Genomic DNA, 14,209 nt, shown 5'->3' with positions numbered 1-14,209 from the left:
AATGTTGTGCCTGCTGCTGATGTCTCTAAACAGGAAAAGTTGTGTTTAAAAAATGACATTTCTGCTGAAGAACCACAAAACCCAGAAGAGCCGATTAACCCCCCTTCTGCTGAGCTTAAAACTATTTCAGTCACTGTTGAACAGGACTCTACAGCGCAGCAGCAGGAAACATCTGGTACTGCATCAGAAACAGTTATCCCTAATAACATTGCAGGCATGGTGGATCCCACCATTATATGTGGAACTGATAATGCTGCTTGTTTAGGCCAAGCTGGTAAAAATAATAATAGTAGTGTACCTGATAATGTGACATCAGTGTGGGGTCTTGGCCCTAATAAGCCTACATTTGCACAGGTGGTAAGCTGTGCTCCTGGCAATATCACCAAGCCAGGGTTACAATCAAGGAGGAGCTCTGCTTCTAATCAGGGTTTTCCCTCGCGGGCTGCCACTATGAGCACCATTGGATCTGGTATTGGATCTATGGCTTCTGCTGGGGGTCCAAGGCGGAACGTAGTCCTCCTTAAATGGGAAGGTGGTGCAGTCCCTCTAGCAAGGCGTATGGTGGTGGACCTGATCTTAGATATGGGTTTTGGGGCTAATGACCTATATGCCCTGATACATGTGGCTGGAAGCCGGGAATACACAGTTAGTTTCACCAGACCAGAGGGTCTTGACTTGTTCTGGGAACGATATATGGCTCGGTGCAGGTCAAGACCCGAATGGGAAGGTCTGGTGCCAGTGGCAGTTTCCCAAAGGTCAACAGTGAAGAAAATTACTATTGTCCTTACAAATGAGAGTGTTCCTGCTCGGGACTTAGAGGTCTGGTTGAGAAATTATGGGGATGTTTTGACCAGGCCGGATAAAATTCATGATGAGCGTGGCATCTGGACCGGGGGTTGGTCGGTAACGGTCAGGTTGGCTAGGGATGGGAATGTTGTCCGTCACCTGCCCTCCTCTGCCTTTATAGGGAGGGATAGGATGACCATTTTTTATCCCGGTCAGCCAAAACTGTGTCACCGCTGTGGAGAAAAGGGGCATTTTAGCTCCTCTTGTTCAGCTCTGATCTGTTCAGTGTGTCGGGGGCAGGGTCATGTGGCCAGGGACTGCACCCAGGCGATAAGGTGCAACCTGTGCCTGCGCCTTGGCCACCCCTACAGCCGATGTCCTGAAGCCTGGCATAATATGGATAGAGAGGTGATAGATGATCTGTTAAGGCTGGACAGGATGGAGGATGAGGCCCCTGTTGTACCACCCTCCTCTGCGGTGACTGACCCCCCTGGTCTTGTGCAGGATCCCTCCCTAGTCCCTGTGCCCACCCCTCCTGTATCTGTAAGTTTTCCTTCTGTGTCTGTCCCTGTGTCCCCCCAGCCTACTGTACCGGCTCCTCTTGTGTCAGAATCTGCCAAGTCTGTGCCCCCCAAGTCAGTTATTCCCGATAAAGCTTCCCTTCCTAAGTGTGACCTTAAAGAAGCCCCCCACCCACCAGGAGTGGTAGAGGGTACCAAAAAGGGTGCTGCTGCGGCTTCCTCTGTAAAGAAGTCTTCTGTGAAGACTTCAAAGAAGAAGAAGAAAACAAGAGATGAAAGCATCTCTGAATCTGACCTTCAGTACCTGGAGGAGAGAAGGAAGGTTGTGAGGCGGAAGAGACAGACGGTGAGGACGGAACAGGGACAGGATGCCTCAGTGACTGTCTCCAACCGTTCTAGGGCTTCTGCTTGGGATATCTCCTCATCTGGGGATTCTTCTGAGCAGAATTCAGAAATTGAAATGGAGTTGGAGGAGGCTTCAAGAAAGAGAGAGGCTTCTGGTGATGAGCAGCAGAGGGGAGCTAAGAAGCAATCCACCCAATAACCCAAATGGCGGTTCCCCCTCCGTTAAAAGTGGTGACAATAAATGTCGCCAGCATTAAGTCGGTAAGAGCTCGTTCTATGGCCTTCTTTTTGTTCAGCCAATTAGATGCTGAAATTTTATTTTTGCAGGAGACTAGGCTCACCTCCTTGGCAGATATTCATATGGCCAAGAGAGAGTGGAGGTATGGTCCATCTTACTGGTCTCTTGCGGCCGAGCCTTACGGCGGGGTGGCGGTGTTGTTTAAAACCGGCATGGTAACTGTCCGGCGGGTTATTGAGGTGGAGATTGGGAGATGTATGGTCTTAGACGTTCTTGTGGGAGGGCAGGACCTGCGCCTAATTAATATCTATGGGCCGCACACAAAGTGGGACAGGAAATGCCTTTTTACAAGGATCAAGCCATTTCTTTTTACATCCCGGCAAGTGGTTTTTGGAGGTGACTTTAATACTGTGACTAGGCCCAAGGACAGGAAGGACTTCAATGACCGGCTGGGATATGATAGCGTTTTTTTAAATAGTATGGTTAGGGATGCTGGTCTTGTGGATGTGCACATTAAGCACCTCCCGGATGACACAGGGTTCACCTTTCATCGAGGTAATAGTCAGAGTAGGATAGATAGGTTTTTTTTGAAGGAGGCCTCTGCTTTCTCACCCCCAGTGGTGCAGGCGGTGGAGTTCTCTGATCACTGTATGCTATCTGTGGTCTTGAATGCTTCAGATTTCCCTCAGAGGGGCAAAGGCATCTGGAGATTAAATTCGACTCTCCTTGAGGAAGAACATGTTAGACAATCCTTTGAGGAATTCTTTCAGGCACAGGTGACCATCCTGGACTTTTGTAGCAGCAAGGCTGAGTGGTGGGAGCTGACCAAAAAGAGGATTGCTGGATTCTTCAGGGGCCTAGCCAATAAAAAACAGTTTAATAGATACATGACCTACCAACGTTTGCGGAGGAAGCTGGATATTCTTGTCTCGAGAGGAGGAGATCCTGGGGCAATCTCTGAAGTGAAAATCCTCCTCAGGAAGTGTCAATATGACCGGCATACCTCTTTGGTTCTGGAGCGGGACTATGGGAAATACCACTCGCCTGACCCTTACCAGAACTGCAAACAGGGTGTAGCTGTTAAGATGGTCGTTGGCCTTAAGGATAGTACAGGTTCCTTGACAAAGTCCAGGTCAGGGATCCTGGAGGTCGTGAGGTCTTTTTATGCTGAACTTCTTGGGAGGAAGGAGCTTGACCGAGACAAGATGGAAAGCTTTTTGGACTCTATTCCAGGTCTAAATGGTGGAGATGTCCCTTTGATGAATTTGACAGAAGAGATCACAGTTGAAGAGGTGACGAGGGCAATTGAACAGCTTGCCATCAAGAAGTCACCTGGACCGGATGGTCTGACGGCTGAGTTTTACAAAGCCTTTAAGTCTATTCTGGCCCCACATTTGGTAGAGATTTTTAACAGTTGTCTTGCTGAGGGGGTGCTTCCCCCTTCCATGAGACACTCAGCTGTGATTCTTCTTTCAAAAGGTAAAGATCCTTCGATGATTGAGAATTGGCGCCCCATCAGCCTTCTCAATGTCGATAGAAAGGTGCTGGCGAAGATACTTTTCTGGCGCCTATCGGCAGTAGCAGAGTCTTTGCTTTCTCGCCATCAGCACTGTTCGATCCAGGGTAGGAGCACCTTCACAGCGGTTTTAGCTGTCCGGGAGGCCTTGGAGCAGTGCAGGGCTGCAGGCTGGGGAAAGTATCTACTGGCATTGGATCAGGCAAAGGCTTTCGATCGTGTCAACCATGAGTACCTGTGGTTGCTCTTTAGTAAGTACGGTCTGCCGGGTGGTTTTGTCGATTGGTTAAAAGTTTTGTATAAGGGGGCAGAAAGCTTCCCTCTTGTTAATGGTTGGGTTGGACAGTCCTTTGAGGTTGGTTCTGGGGTGCGCCAGGGTTGTCCGCTGAGTCCCCTGCTCTATGTGTTTGCAATCGACCCCTTCATCAGGAGGCTAGAGAGCAGCATGTTGTGTGGGGTACCAGTGGGAATCCCGGGTGAGCCGCTTTTGAGGGTTGTTGCCTATGCGGATGATGTGTCAGTGATTGTCACTGGGACAGATGAAGCGGAGGAGGTGGTCTCTCTGACATCACGGTACTCTGAAGCATCAGGCTCCAAGATCAATCAGGAAAAGAGTGAAGTTTTTTGGATGGGAAAGGAAGGTGAGGGGTTTGATCTCCCGGACACTTTTCCAGTGCCCCAGGAAAAAATTAAGATATTAGGCATTGAATTTGGACCTGGCGATTATGGCCTCAAAAACTGGGAAGGCAGGCTGGAAGTTGCCAATACTAAGGTGGTCAGCTGGAAGAGATGGAAGTTATCTCTGAGGGAAAGGGTTGATCTGATTAAGACTTACCTGATACCGATCTTCTTGTATGTCAGCCCTGTCTGCATCTTGCCAGTGTCTCTCTATGCTAGGATCTATAGTGTGTTCTTCCAGATGCTGTGGGGGAACAGACTGAACCCCATCAAGAGGAATGTCACCTATCTATCCAGGAGGGAGGGTGGCTTAGGTATGGTCAACCCCGTTCTTTTCTTTTCACTGCTATTTCTCAAGTTTAACATTGGTAGTATGCTTGCAGTGGAACCTCCTGGATGGGCAGGCATGTTTAGATCTTGGTTTAGGCCTTTTCTGCGACTTTGGGAAGAAGGTGGCCAAGTGAAGAATCTCAGGGGTCATCGTGGTCAGCTCCCAGCCTATGTCGCTCCGTGTCTGAAGTTGCTGCGGCAGTGGCGACTGTCGGCTGAAGATCTCAGATCCGCTCCGAGGAAAGTCCTTATGAGCCGAGTCTTGAGTGAAGTCTTTCATGACCCACTGGCCTTAAGGGATTGCCCAGGCCCAATTTTGAGGGAAGGGTTAAGATTGATTAATTTGGCTAGAGTCCCCCTTAAATTCAGGGATCTGGCCTGGTTGTGCTTCCACGGGAGGCTCTATGTTCGGGGCAATTTGAAATTCCGCAGTGGGATGGATCGTGGTTGTCCTCGGGAGGAATGTGCAGGTGAGGAGGAGACTATGGACCATTTTCTGCTTCGTTGCCCTTTTAACATAGAGGTATACAAACAGGTTGGGCGGGCCCTCGGTGTTCCTTTCCTCTCCAGGCTGGGTTATGCTGAGTGGGTGTACGGAGCATTCAATACTGGTGGGGGCTTTTGTTTGGATACACTTTTTTTAGTTAGTTTAGTAGTCCGTTATTACACATGGAACGCACGGTGTCAGGTCACCCTTCGGCGTAAAATCCTTCCTGTTCAGGTGGTGGTGTGTGACATTCTGCATGAGGTGGGGAAGATTCGGGCGCTTGAGAGAGACAAGTGGGGTCAGAGGGCTTGGCTGAAGGCGTGGAGGGGTTTCAGGCCTCCCTGACTGCCAGGAGTCTCTTTCCCGGGTGTGGCTTTCTGTCTCTTATCACCCTAGATTTTTTCTTAATGCTCAGTTTTTGATAAATGGCTGCATACATAGGTGATGGGTTGTGCCTCTTAGGCCCTCTCTGCTGCTTTATGTAAATAGTTTTCTAAGAATGTTGGAAGTGGATTATGTATATATTGTATATATTCTGCACATGGATGTGAATTCCTTTGTTTTTTTTTGTTGGAATATTGTACTATAGTTCTGTTTTTTACTTTTGTATAAAATATGTTGCTTGATTCTTTTCAATAAAAGATCAATAGTGTCCCATCATTGGTATCAGTGGGAGGAATAGTGCCCCATCATTGGTATCAGTAGGAGGAATAGTGCCCCATCATTGGTATCAGTGGGAGGAATAGTGCCCCATCATTGGTATCAGTGGGAGGAATAGTGTCCCATCATTGGTATCAGTGGGAGGAATAGTGCCCCATCATTGGTATCAGTAGGAGGAATAGTGCCCCATCATTGGTATCAGTGGAAGGAATAGTGCCCCATCATTGGTATCAGTGTTAGGAATAGTGCCCCATCATTGGTATCAGTAGGAGGAATAGTGTCCCATCATTGGTGCCAGTGGGAGGAATAGTGTCCCATCATTGGTATCAGTGGGAGGAATAGTGCCCCATCATTGGTATCAGTAGGAGGAATAGTGTCCCATCATTGGTATCAGTGGGAGGAATAGTGCCCCATCATTGGTATCAGTGTTAGGAATAGTGCCCCATCATTGGTGTCAGTCATTGTTGTCCATGGGTGGAAAAGTGCATTGTGTCAGTGGGAGGAATAGTGCCCCAAGGGCCAGATAGAAGCAAGAAAAGGGCTGCAGTTTGGAGACCACTGGTCTATAGTAAAGTGTGAAGGGAATAATGCAGAGGTAGCGTCACGTACCTGGTAGAGGCCGAGCTGATGAGAGGGCTCTCTGTTACACTTCCTGTCCTGATTTTCCTCCAAGATTGATGACAGGGTATGACAGGCCATGGAGTGGCATGGGCAGCTGTAGAAAGTCCGTCCCTACCAACAGAAAAGCTGGATCTTGTGGTGAAGCAGAGGCTTAAGAGTAGGAGCTCAAGCTTGATGTTGCCACAAAGCTTGCAGAGGCAGAAGGCAGGGATGTAGTCAGGCAGGCAGAAGTTGGCAACAGTCAGGCAACGAAGGTACAGATCCGGGAGTGGAGTTAAGAAACAAACCAGAGGTCAGGGACCAGAGGGATCAAGATCAGGCAAAGTCAGAAGGTGAACCAGGTGTAGAACCCTCCTAGATAGGCTGCTAGGATCTGGTTTGGCAAATTTCATCCTTTGCTTCTTCTTTAATTAGTGGAGCTGAATGTGATCACTTTGGGCTGCTCTGGGCTCTGCAGGCTGCTGGTTTGACTGATTTCCCCTGTTTTCTAGAGGTTTCCTGAACATAGTTGGTGGGAGAGTCAGATAGGCAGTCTAAATATTTATGCAGCCTCAGCCAATTCCTGGGGAGGTGGGCCCAGATGGTGGCTGGTGGTGACTGCATAGATAGCTTGGAGCCTCAGAGCCCGGGGTTCTTTTCCAGGAGGAGAGGTTCCCAGCCAGGAGGGCTGCCAGCCTTTCCTGACCATCCTTCTCAGGATCCTGCCCAGCTCATCGAAGTCCCAGCTGTGCTTAGCTTTATTGCCTATCCTTCTGCAAGTCTCATGGAAGTCAAAGTGGGGTACCACTAAGGATCTTATCTGGAAGTCTTGTTTGAGTCTGAGGGAGACATCCAAGCCCAGGAGACATGATAAGTACAGCCCTAAGGGAGGGAGGATCTCAGTGATTGTGGTAACCCATGCCAGACTCAGTTTAAAGCGGTAGTATACTCCGCTTTTTAACTTTTACCTACAGGGAAGCCTATAATAAGTCATGCAATGCTAGTTTTTTTTTCTCAGGGGATACTACCGCTTTAAGGCTTGCCTGGCTTGGGACATTGCGAATGGTGTACCAGTGCTGCCCACTTCATGTCCTAAAACTTGGAGGACTGAGCTCCTCCTAAAGGGGTATAGTGTCCTCTAAGGCTTTATTCACACTTGTACAACTTTGCAACATTGAAGAAACTTTGGATTTGGTGCAACTTGGATGTGACTTTGGCTTTGACCAATGATAATGGACAACTGTTGCACAACTGTCGCATGTATAACATTCAGGTATGACTTTGATGTGACTTTTGAGAGTTTACATTGCAGTCTATGGCACTCAAGTCACATTAAAGCTAGACCAAAGTAGTGCAGGAACCTTATAAAAGTTGGTGCGACTGTACTTTAAGTCGCACATATTTCAACAGTTGTCATTGAAAAACACGTGGTGCGACTTGTCAAATTACTTTAGTGACCATTTCAGCACGCTGTTGGCTGAAAATGGGTCACAGGAGTGCAGAACGAACAACACACTGCTGTGATCCCCAGGAGAAGTCGGGCCAAATGAGCTTTGCCTGTACTTCTTTAACACCTTCCTCCCAGGCCTATAGCAGGATGACGGCCAGGCGGGTGATTTCCCATCCTGACTGGATGTCATATGACGTCCTGTCAGAAAGCGACACTTGCGGGGACATGCAGCGCCACGATCTGTCACCGGCCGTGTCTGCAAGGCACAGGGGATGACTGATCAGTGTATCGGCTTGCTGCTGGTACCATGTGACCGCCGTGACCAATCACAGCAGGCAACATTACAGTTTTACTCAGTAGATAGCTTCCTTTTAATGCCATCCCTTGTGTACAATTGTGTTGCTAGCTGTGATTGGTCAATTTGATTAAATGGTACAGACAGGACCAATCAAAGCCCATTTGTACCAAGTGATTAGCTTTGAACAATCACAGCAAAATAAACTGAATGAATCAGTTTCATTCAGTAAAATGCTTGCTTATAGCAATGAAATTCACTGCTATAAGCAAACATGATGTGTGTAAAAAAAAAAAAAAAAAAAAATCCTGATTACTTTCCCAGAGCAGTACAATGTTACAATAGTAACATTATACTGCTCTGGACATAGTGTGGAAAAAAAAATGCAAAAAAAAGAAAAAAAGGATGAAAAAAATGTATATATATATTTTTTTGTAATGCCACCAGTCAGTGTCCCTGATCACCGCCACACCAGTTATATGATAAAGCTTTACTGCACCGGTAACAGTATGTAAAAAAAAAAAAAAAAAATTGCGAAATGTTTTTTTTTTTTTTATTTCTTCATTTTCCAAAAATTTATAGCAAAAAATTACAACTTCAAACTTACTAAATACCTTGGATTTGTCTTTTCTGACTTGAGAATCTTTAGTAAAACACTCATTTAGACCCCTTTCACACATACGTTCATTTAATCGATTCAGTGCCGGTTCACACATATGTGATGCCATACATCGCATATGATTCGCACCGCACTGCTCTGCAAATCACATGCGATGTCTGTGCGATCCGAATTCAGCCATACAGATTGCACGGCTGAATTCGCATCTCATTCGGACCAAGGTCACACAGGACCCTTTCTTTGGTCCACACCAGAATCGGATGGGATGATTCCTGTCCGAATTGACAGTTTGACTGTGATATGTGAACTGATCTGGGGGTGTCGTTTACTTTGTATTGACACCCCCAGCAATTTGCATATGGCAGTGTGAACTGCCTGCGAGTTGGGTGCAATTCGGGAACCTGCAGTGGATTCACAGGGTTCCCGCATTGCACCAGTGTGAACCGGTACTCAGTCGCATTTTTGTGTCATCAGTTTTTTCAGTCAACAATCCTTTGGCCCCTTTCACACGATCCGGTCGCTGTCAGTTTTTCAGGCACCCCTATGGAGCGGCGGATGTCAACAGCGACATCTTCACTGACACCCGCTGCTATCTGATCTGATTCTGTTCGGAAAAATCAAGATGGTTAGAAACCCTATTTTCCATCTGTCTGGAGGATCGGATCGGATCGAATGAAAATGGACAGGCGGTGCGCTTTCATCTGATCTCCCTTAGAGGAGAGCGGGGCTCTGACAGCTCCGTCTCTGCACAGTAAGCAGGGACGGAGCTGTCATCTGCCTGCTCAGTGGGGATCGGTGGATTGATTCCCGCTGAGCAAAGCGGAGTCTGCTGGGTGGAAAGCGGTGTGAAAGGACCCTTTGTCATCCATTTTCATTCGTTTTGCATCTGATCCGTTTTTTTAAACAGATGAAAAATAGTTTTTTTTTACAGACATCCCAATCTCCCGCGTCTTGCGGGAGTCTCCCACCTTTGGCCAGTGGCTCACGGATGCCCACAAGTGCTGTGCGATCTCCCGGCTGCCATGGGAGATTTAGGGTGTCTGCAGTCAATGACAGCCGCTGCTTCCTGTATAGTTCCGGCTCTGTCACAGGTGGAGTGATATGAAATGCACTCCTCCCCCCGCCTGTGACAGGAGCCATACAGGAAGCAGCGGCTCTGCTCTCTACTGCAGCCTCTGCTTCCTCCAGCAGTACCCGCATGACCAGCATTACGCGCCAGCAGTGCCAGCAGTACCCACCAGCATTATCCGCCAGCAGTAACCACCAGCATTACCAACACTACCCGCCAGCATTACCCACCAGCAGTAACCGCCAGCATTACCCACCAGCAGTAACCTCCAGCAGTAACCGCCAGTAATACCCACCAGCGCAGTAACCACCAGCAGTAACCGCCAGCATTACCCACCAGCAGTAACCGCCAGCATTACCCACCAGCAGTAACCGCCAGTACTACCCACCAACAGTAACCTCCAGCAGTAACCGCCAGTAGTACCCACCAGCAGTAACCACCAGCAGTAACCACCAGCATTACCCACCAGCAGTAACCGCCAGTACTACCCACCAGCAGTAACCGCCAGTACTACCCACCAACAGTAACCTCCTGCTCAGTGGGGATCGGTGGATTGATTCCCGCTGAGCAAAGCGGAGTCTGCTGGGTGGAAAGCGGTGTGAAAGGACCCTTTGTCATCCATTTTCATTCGTTTTGCATCTGATCCGTTTTTTTAAACAGATGAAAAATAGTTTTTTTTTACAGACATCCCAATCTCCCGCGTCTTGCGGGAGTCTCCCACCTTTGGCCAGTGGCTCACGGATGCCCACAAGTGCTGTGCGATCTCCCGGCTGCCATGGGAGATTTAGGGTGTCTGCAGTCAGTGACAGCCGCTGCTTCCTGTATAGTTCCGGCTCTGTCACAGGTGGAGTGATATGAAATGCACTCCTCCCCCCGCCTGTGACAGGAGCCATACAGGAAGCAGCGGCTCTGCTCTCTACTGCAGCCTCTGCTTCCTCCAGCAGTACCCGCATGACCAGCATTACGCGCCAGCAGTGCCAGCAGTACCCACCAGCATTATCCGCCAGCAGTAACCACCAGCATTACCAACACTACCCGCCAGCATTACCCACCAGCAGTAACCGCCAGCATTACCCACCAGCAGTAACCTCCAGCAGTAACCGCCAGTAGTACCCACCAGCGCAGTAACCACCAGCAGTAACCGCCAACATTACCCACCAGCAGTAACCGCCAGCATTACCCACCAGCAGTAACCGCCAGTACTACCCACCAACAGTAACCTCCAGCAGTAACCGCCAGTAGTACCCACCAGCAGTAACCACCAGCAGTAACCACCAGCATTACCCACCAGCAGTAACCGCCAGTACTACCCACCAGCAGTAACCTCCAGCAGTAACCGCCAGTAGTACCCACCAGCAGTAACCACCAGCAGTAACCGCCAGCATTACCCACCAGCAGTAACCGCCAGTACTACCCACCAACAGTAATCTCCAGCAGTAACCGCCAGTAGTACCCACCAGCAGTAACCACCAGCAGTAACCACCAGCATTACCCACCAGCAGTAACCGCCAGTACTACCCACCAGCAGTAACCTCCAGCAGTAACCGCCAGCAGTACCCACCAGCAGTAACCACCAGCAGTAACCGCCAGCATTACCCACCAGCAGTAACCGCCAGTACTACCCACCAGCAGTAACCGCCAGCATTACCCACCAGCAGTAACCGGCAGCATTACCCACCAGCAGTAACCACCAGCAGTAACCACCAGCATTACCCACCAGCATTACCCGCCAAATTAAGTAGAAAAGGTATGTGCATTAGCGTGTGTAAATTGTTGCAATATGTTTTTTAATAACTAGTTGTGTTTTGTCATAATATGTCATGTCTTTGTTCATACATGTATAAATAAGGACATAACATTTTCTGGCTGCCTAAGTCACATGTGCTAGGGGTGCAACTATCTCCCAGCACATAACTGTAATATCCCAGCATGTGCAGTGCTTTTGACTCCTCCCACCATCACCACTTCAAATCACTGAAGTGGTCATGGTGGTTAGAGTGTTCCTTTATTATCTCTCAGAAGAAGCAACCCTCTGTATACTGATTCCATTTCATTTAATCATCCTCTAGTTCTGTTAAATTAGTGCGAGGGGGGGGTCACCTCCCTGAAATTCGTTTTTGCAGGTTGGGATGCATGCTTTTATCTGTTCAAAAAAACTGATATTGACGGAAGTGGATTGAAATGGAAACAAAATAAATAAAAGTGGTGCTGCGCTGTCTGTGACATCCAAAAACTATAGAACATAAATAACTGCGACATAAAAGGAATAAACAACTGTGACATGAAGAGGGATAACCAACTACAGTACATGTAACCAAAAAACAAATATTATAAATGTGAAGATAATTTACAGTGAAATACACTTCCTGAATGCCATAACGTGAAACAATGTTAAATAATGTGAAAAATAATAAAAAAAAGTCCTTTGGTGCAAGGCGGATAAATGACTGGTAATCTCAATGTGTATCTCCCAACACCGTGTGAAATAATAATGACTGGTGTCTCAGTGGTCGAACAAAGTGACACCTCGGTGCGTGCTATCTCCTTATCTCACATCTGTAAGGTAACAGCATGAATAGCACTTTGTAGGCAAGTGGTGAACAAGTGGTGGAGCGGATGCCTGTAAAGGATTTCCCAGCACAGCCTCCAATAGTAATGTTCTGGTGTTGGTGATATCTGGTGCAGTCATCGGAAGTTCACTGGATCAGTGTTTCTCAACCCTTTAAAAATGATGGACAGTCTCGAGGCACCTCATTCTAAAACAGTGGCCGCCTATCCAATAGGGGCGCCCCGCCTATCCATGCGTCCGGCCCCCTAATCTACATGAAGGGCGCCGGACGCATGGATTCCAATGGATTTTTTTTTTTTTGAAGCACGTGATTAGAGCCAGAGGCTCTAATAGGCTTAAAAAAAGGGTGGGCTCGGGGTGCAGAGCACTGCGCCCCTAGCCCACCCAGTTGTGTGACAATAGCGAATGAATATTCGCTATTGTCACACAGATACTCCTCCTGGCCAATCAGGAAGTGGGTCCTGAGACCCGTTTCCCGATTGGCCAAAAGGAGAAGCCATCCTATTGGAGGAGGAGAGAGGAGATGTAGGGGAAGCCCGACCCACGGAGGAGACTGAGGGGGAAGCCGCCGCTGCCTCCACATTTCAGTCCAGGATGAATGAGCTGGCGATCAGGGGGGGTGTGAAGGTCGGAGCTAATGTGGTCAGGGGGGTATGGTGTGCGGACTGGAGGTGGTGTGGTCCATCTGCCGCCCCCTCCGGCCCATGGAGCACCAGCCGCCACTGTTCTAACATGGATACTCCTCCTGGCCAATCAGGAAGCCCAACCCACGGAGGAGACTGAGGGAGAAGCCGCCGCTGCCTCCACATTTCAGTCCAGGGTGAGTGAGCTGGCGACCGGGGGGGGGGGGGCGGGGTGTGGTGTGTGGGCTGGAGCTGGTGTGGTCTGTCCATTGGGGGCGCAGGCCTATCCATGCATCCGGCCCCCTAATCTACATGAAGGGCGCGGGAAGCATGGATTCCAATGGACTTTTTTTTTTTTTGAAGCACGTGATTAGAGCCAGAGGGTCTTGTTGGTAATCTGTCCGCAAGACTCAAAAATGAAACAAAAAAAGAGCCAAAAAATATCAACTAAACATGTACAGTATTCTCACATAAGTAAGTACACCCCTCACATTTTTGAAAATATTTTATTCTATCTTTTCATGTGACAACACTGAAGAAATGACACTTTGCTACAATGTAAAGTAGTGAGTGTACAGCTTATATAATAGTGTAAATTTGCTGTCCCCTCAAAATAGCTCAACACACAGCCATTAATGTCTAAACCGCTATTGTCACACGGATCCTCCTCCTGGCCAATCAGGAAGCGGGTCCGAGACCCGCTTCCTGATTGGCCGAAAGGCAAAAACCATGCCATTGGCCGAGAGGAGGCGGTGGGAGGATTCGAGGAGACGCGGGAAACTGAGGAGAAGCCGCCGCTGCAGGTAAGTGCACTGGTCTGTCTGCATTGAAAGGGGGCAAGCTGGTCTGTCTGCATTTAAAGGGGGTACGCTGGTCTGTCTGCATTGAAAAGGGGCAAGCTGGTCTGTCTGCATTGAAAGGGGGCACACTGGTCTGTCTGCAATGAAAGGGGGCAAGCTGGTCTGTCTGCATTAAAAGGGGGCACGCTGGTCTGTCTGCATTGAAGGGGGGCACGCTGGTCTGTCTGCATTAAAAGGGGGCACGCTGGTCTGTCTGCATTGAAAGGGGGCAAGCTGGTCTGTCTGCATTGAAAGGGGGCACACTGGTCTGTCTGCAATGAAAGGGGGCAAGCTGGTCTGTCTGCATTAAAAGGGGGCACGCTGGTCTGTCTGCATTGAAGGGGGGCACGCTGGTCTGTCTGCATTAAAAGGGGGCACGCTGGTCTGTCTGCATTAAAAGGGGGCACGCTGGTCTGTCTGCATTGAAAGGGGGCAAGCTGGTCTGTCTGCATTGAAAGGGGGCACGCTGGTCTGTCTGCATTGAAAGGGTGCATGCTGGTCTGTCTGCATTGAAGGGGGCACGCTGGTCCGTCTGCATTGAAAGGGGGCACGCTGGTCTGTCTGCATTGAAAGGGGGCACGCTG

This window comes from Pelophylax lessonae, assembly GCF_965119305.1.
Source record: "Pelophylax lessonae genome assembly, chromosome: 4".
NCBI classification, from domain to species: domain Eukaryota; kingdom Metazoa; phylum Chordata; class Amphibia; order Anura; family Ranidae; genus Pelophylax; species Pelophylax lessonae.
The sequence above is the reverse complement of the archived record's forward strand: the minus strand, read 5'-3'. Positions refer to the sequence as shown.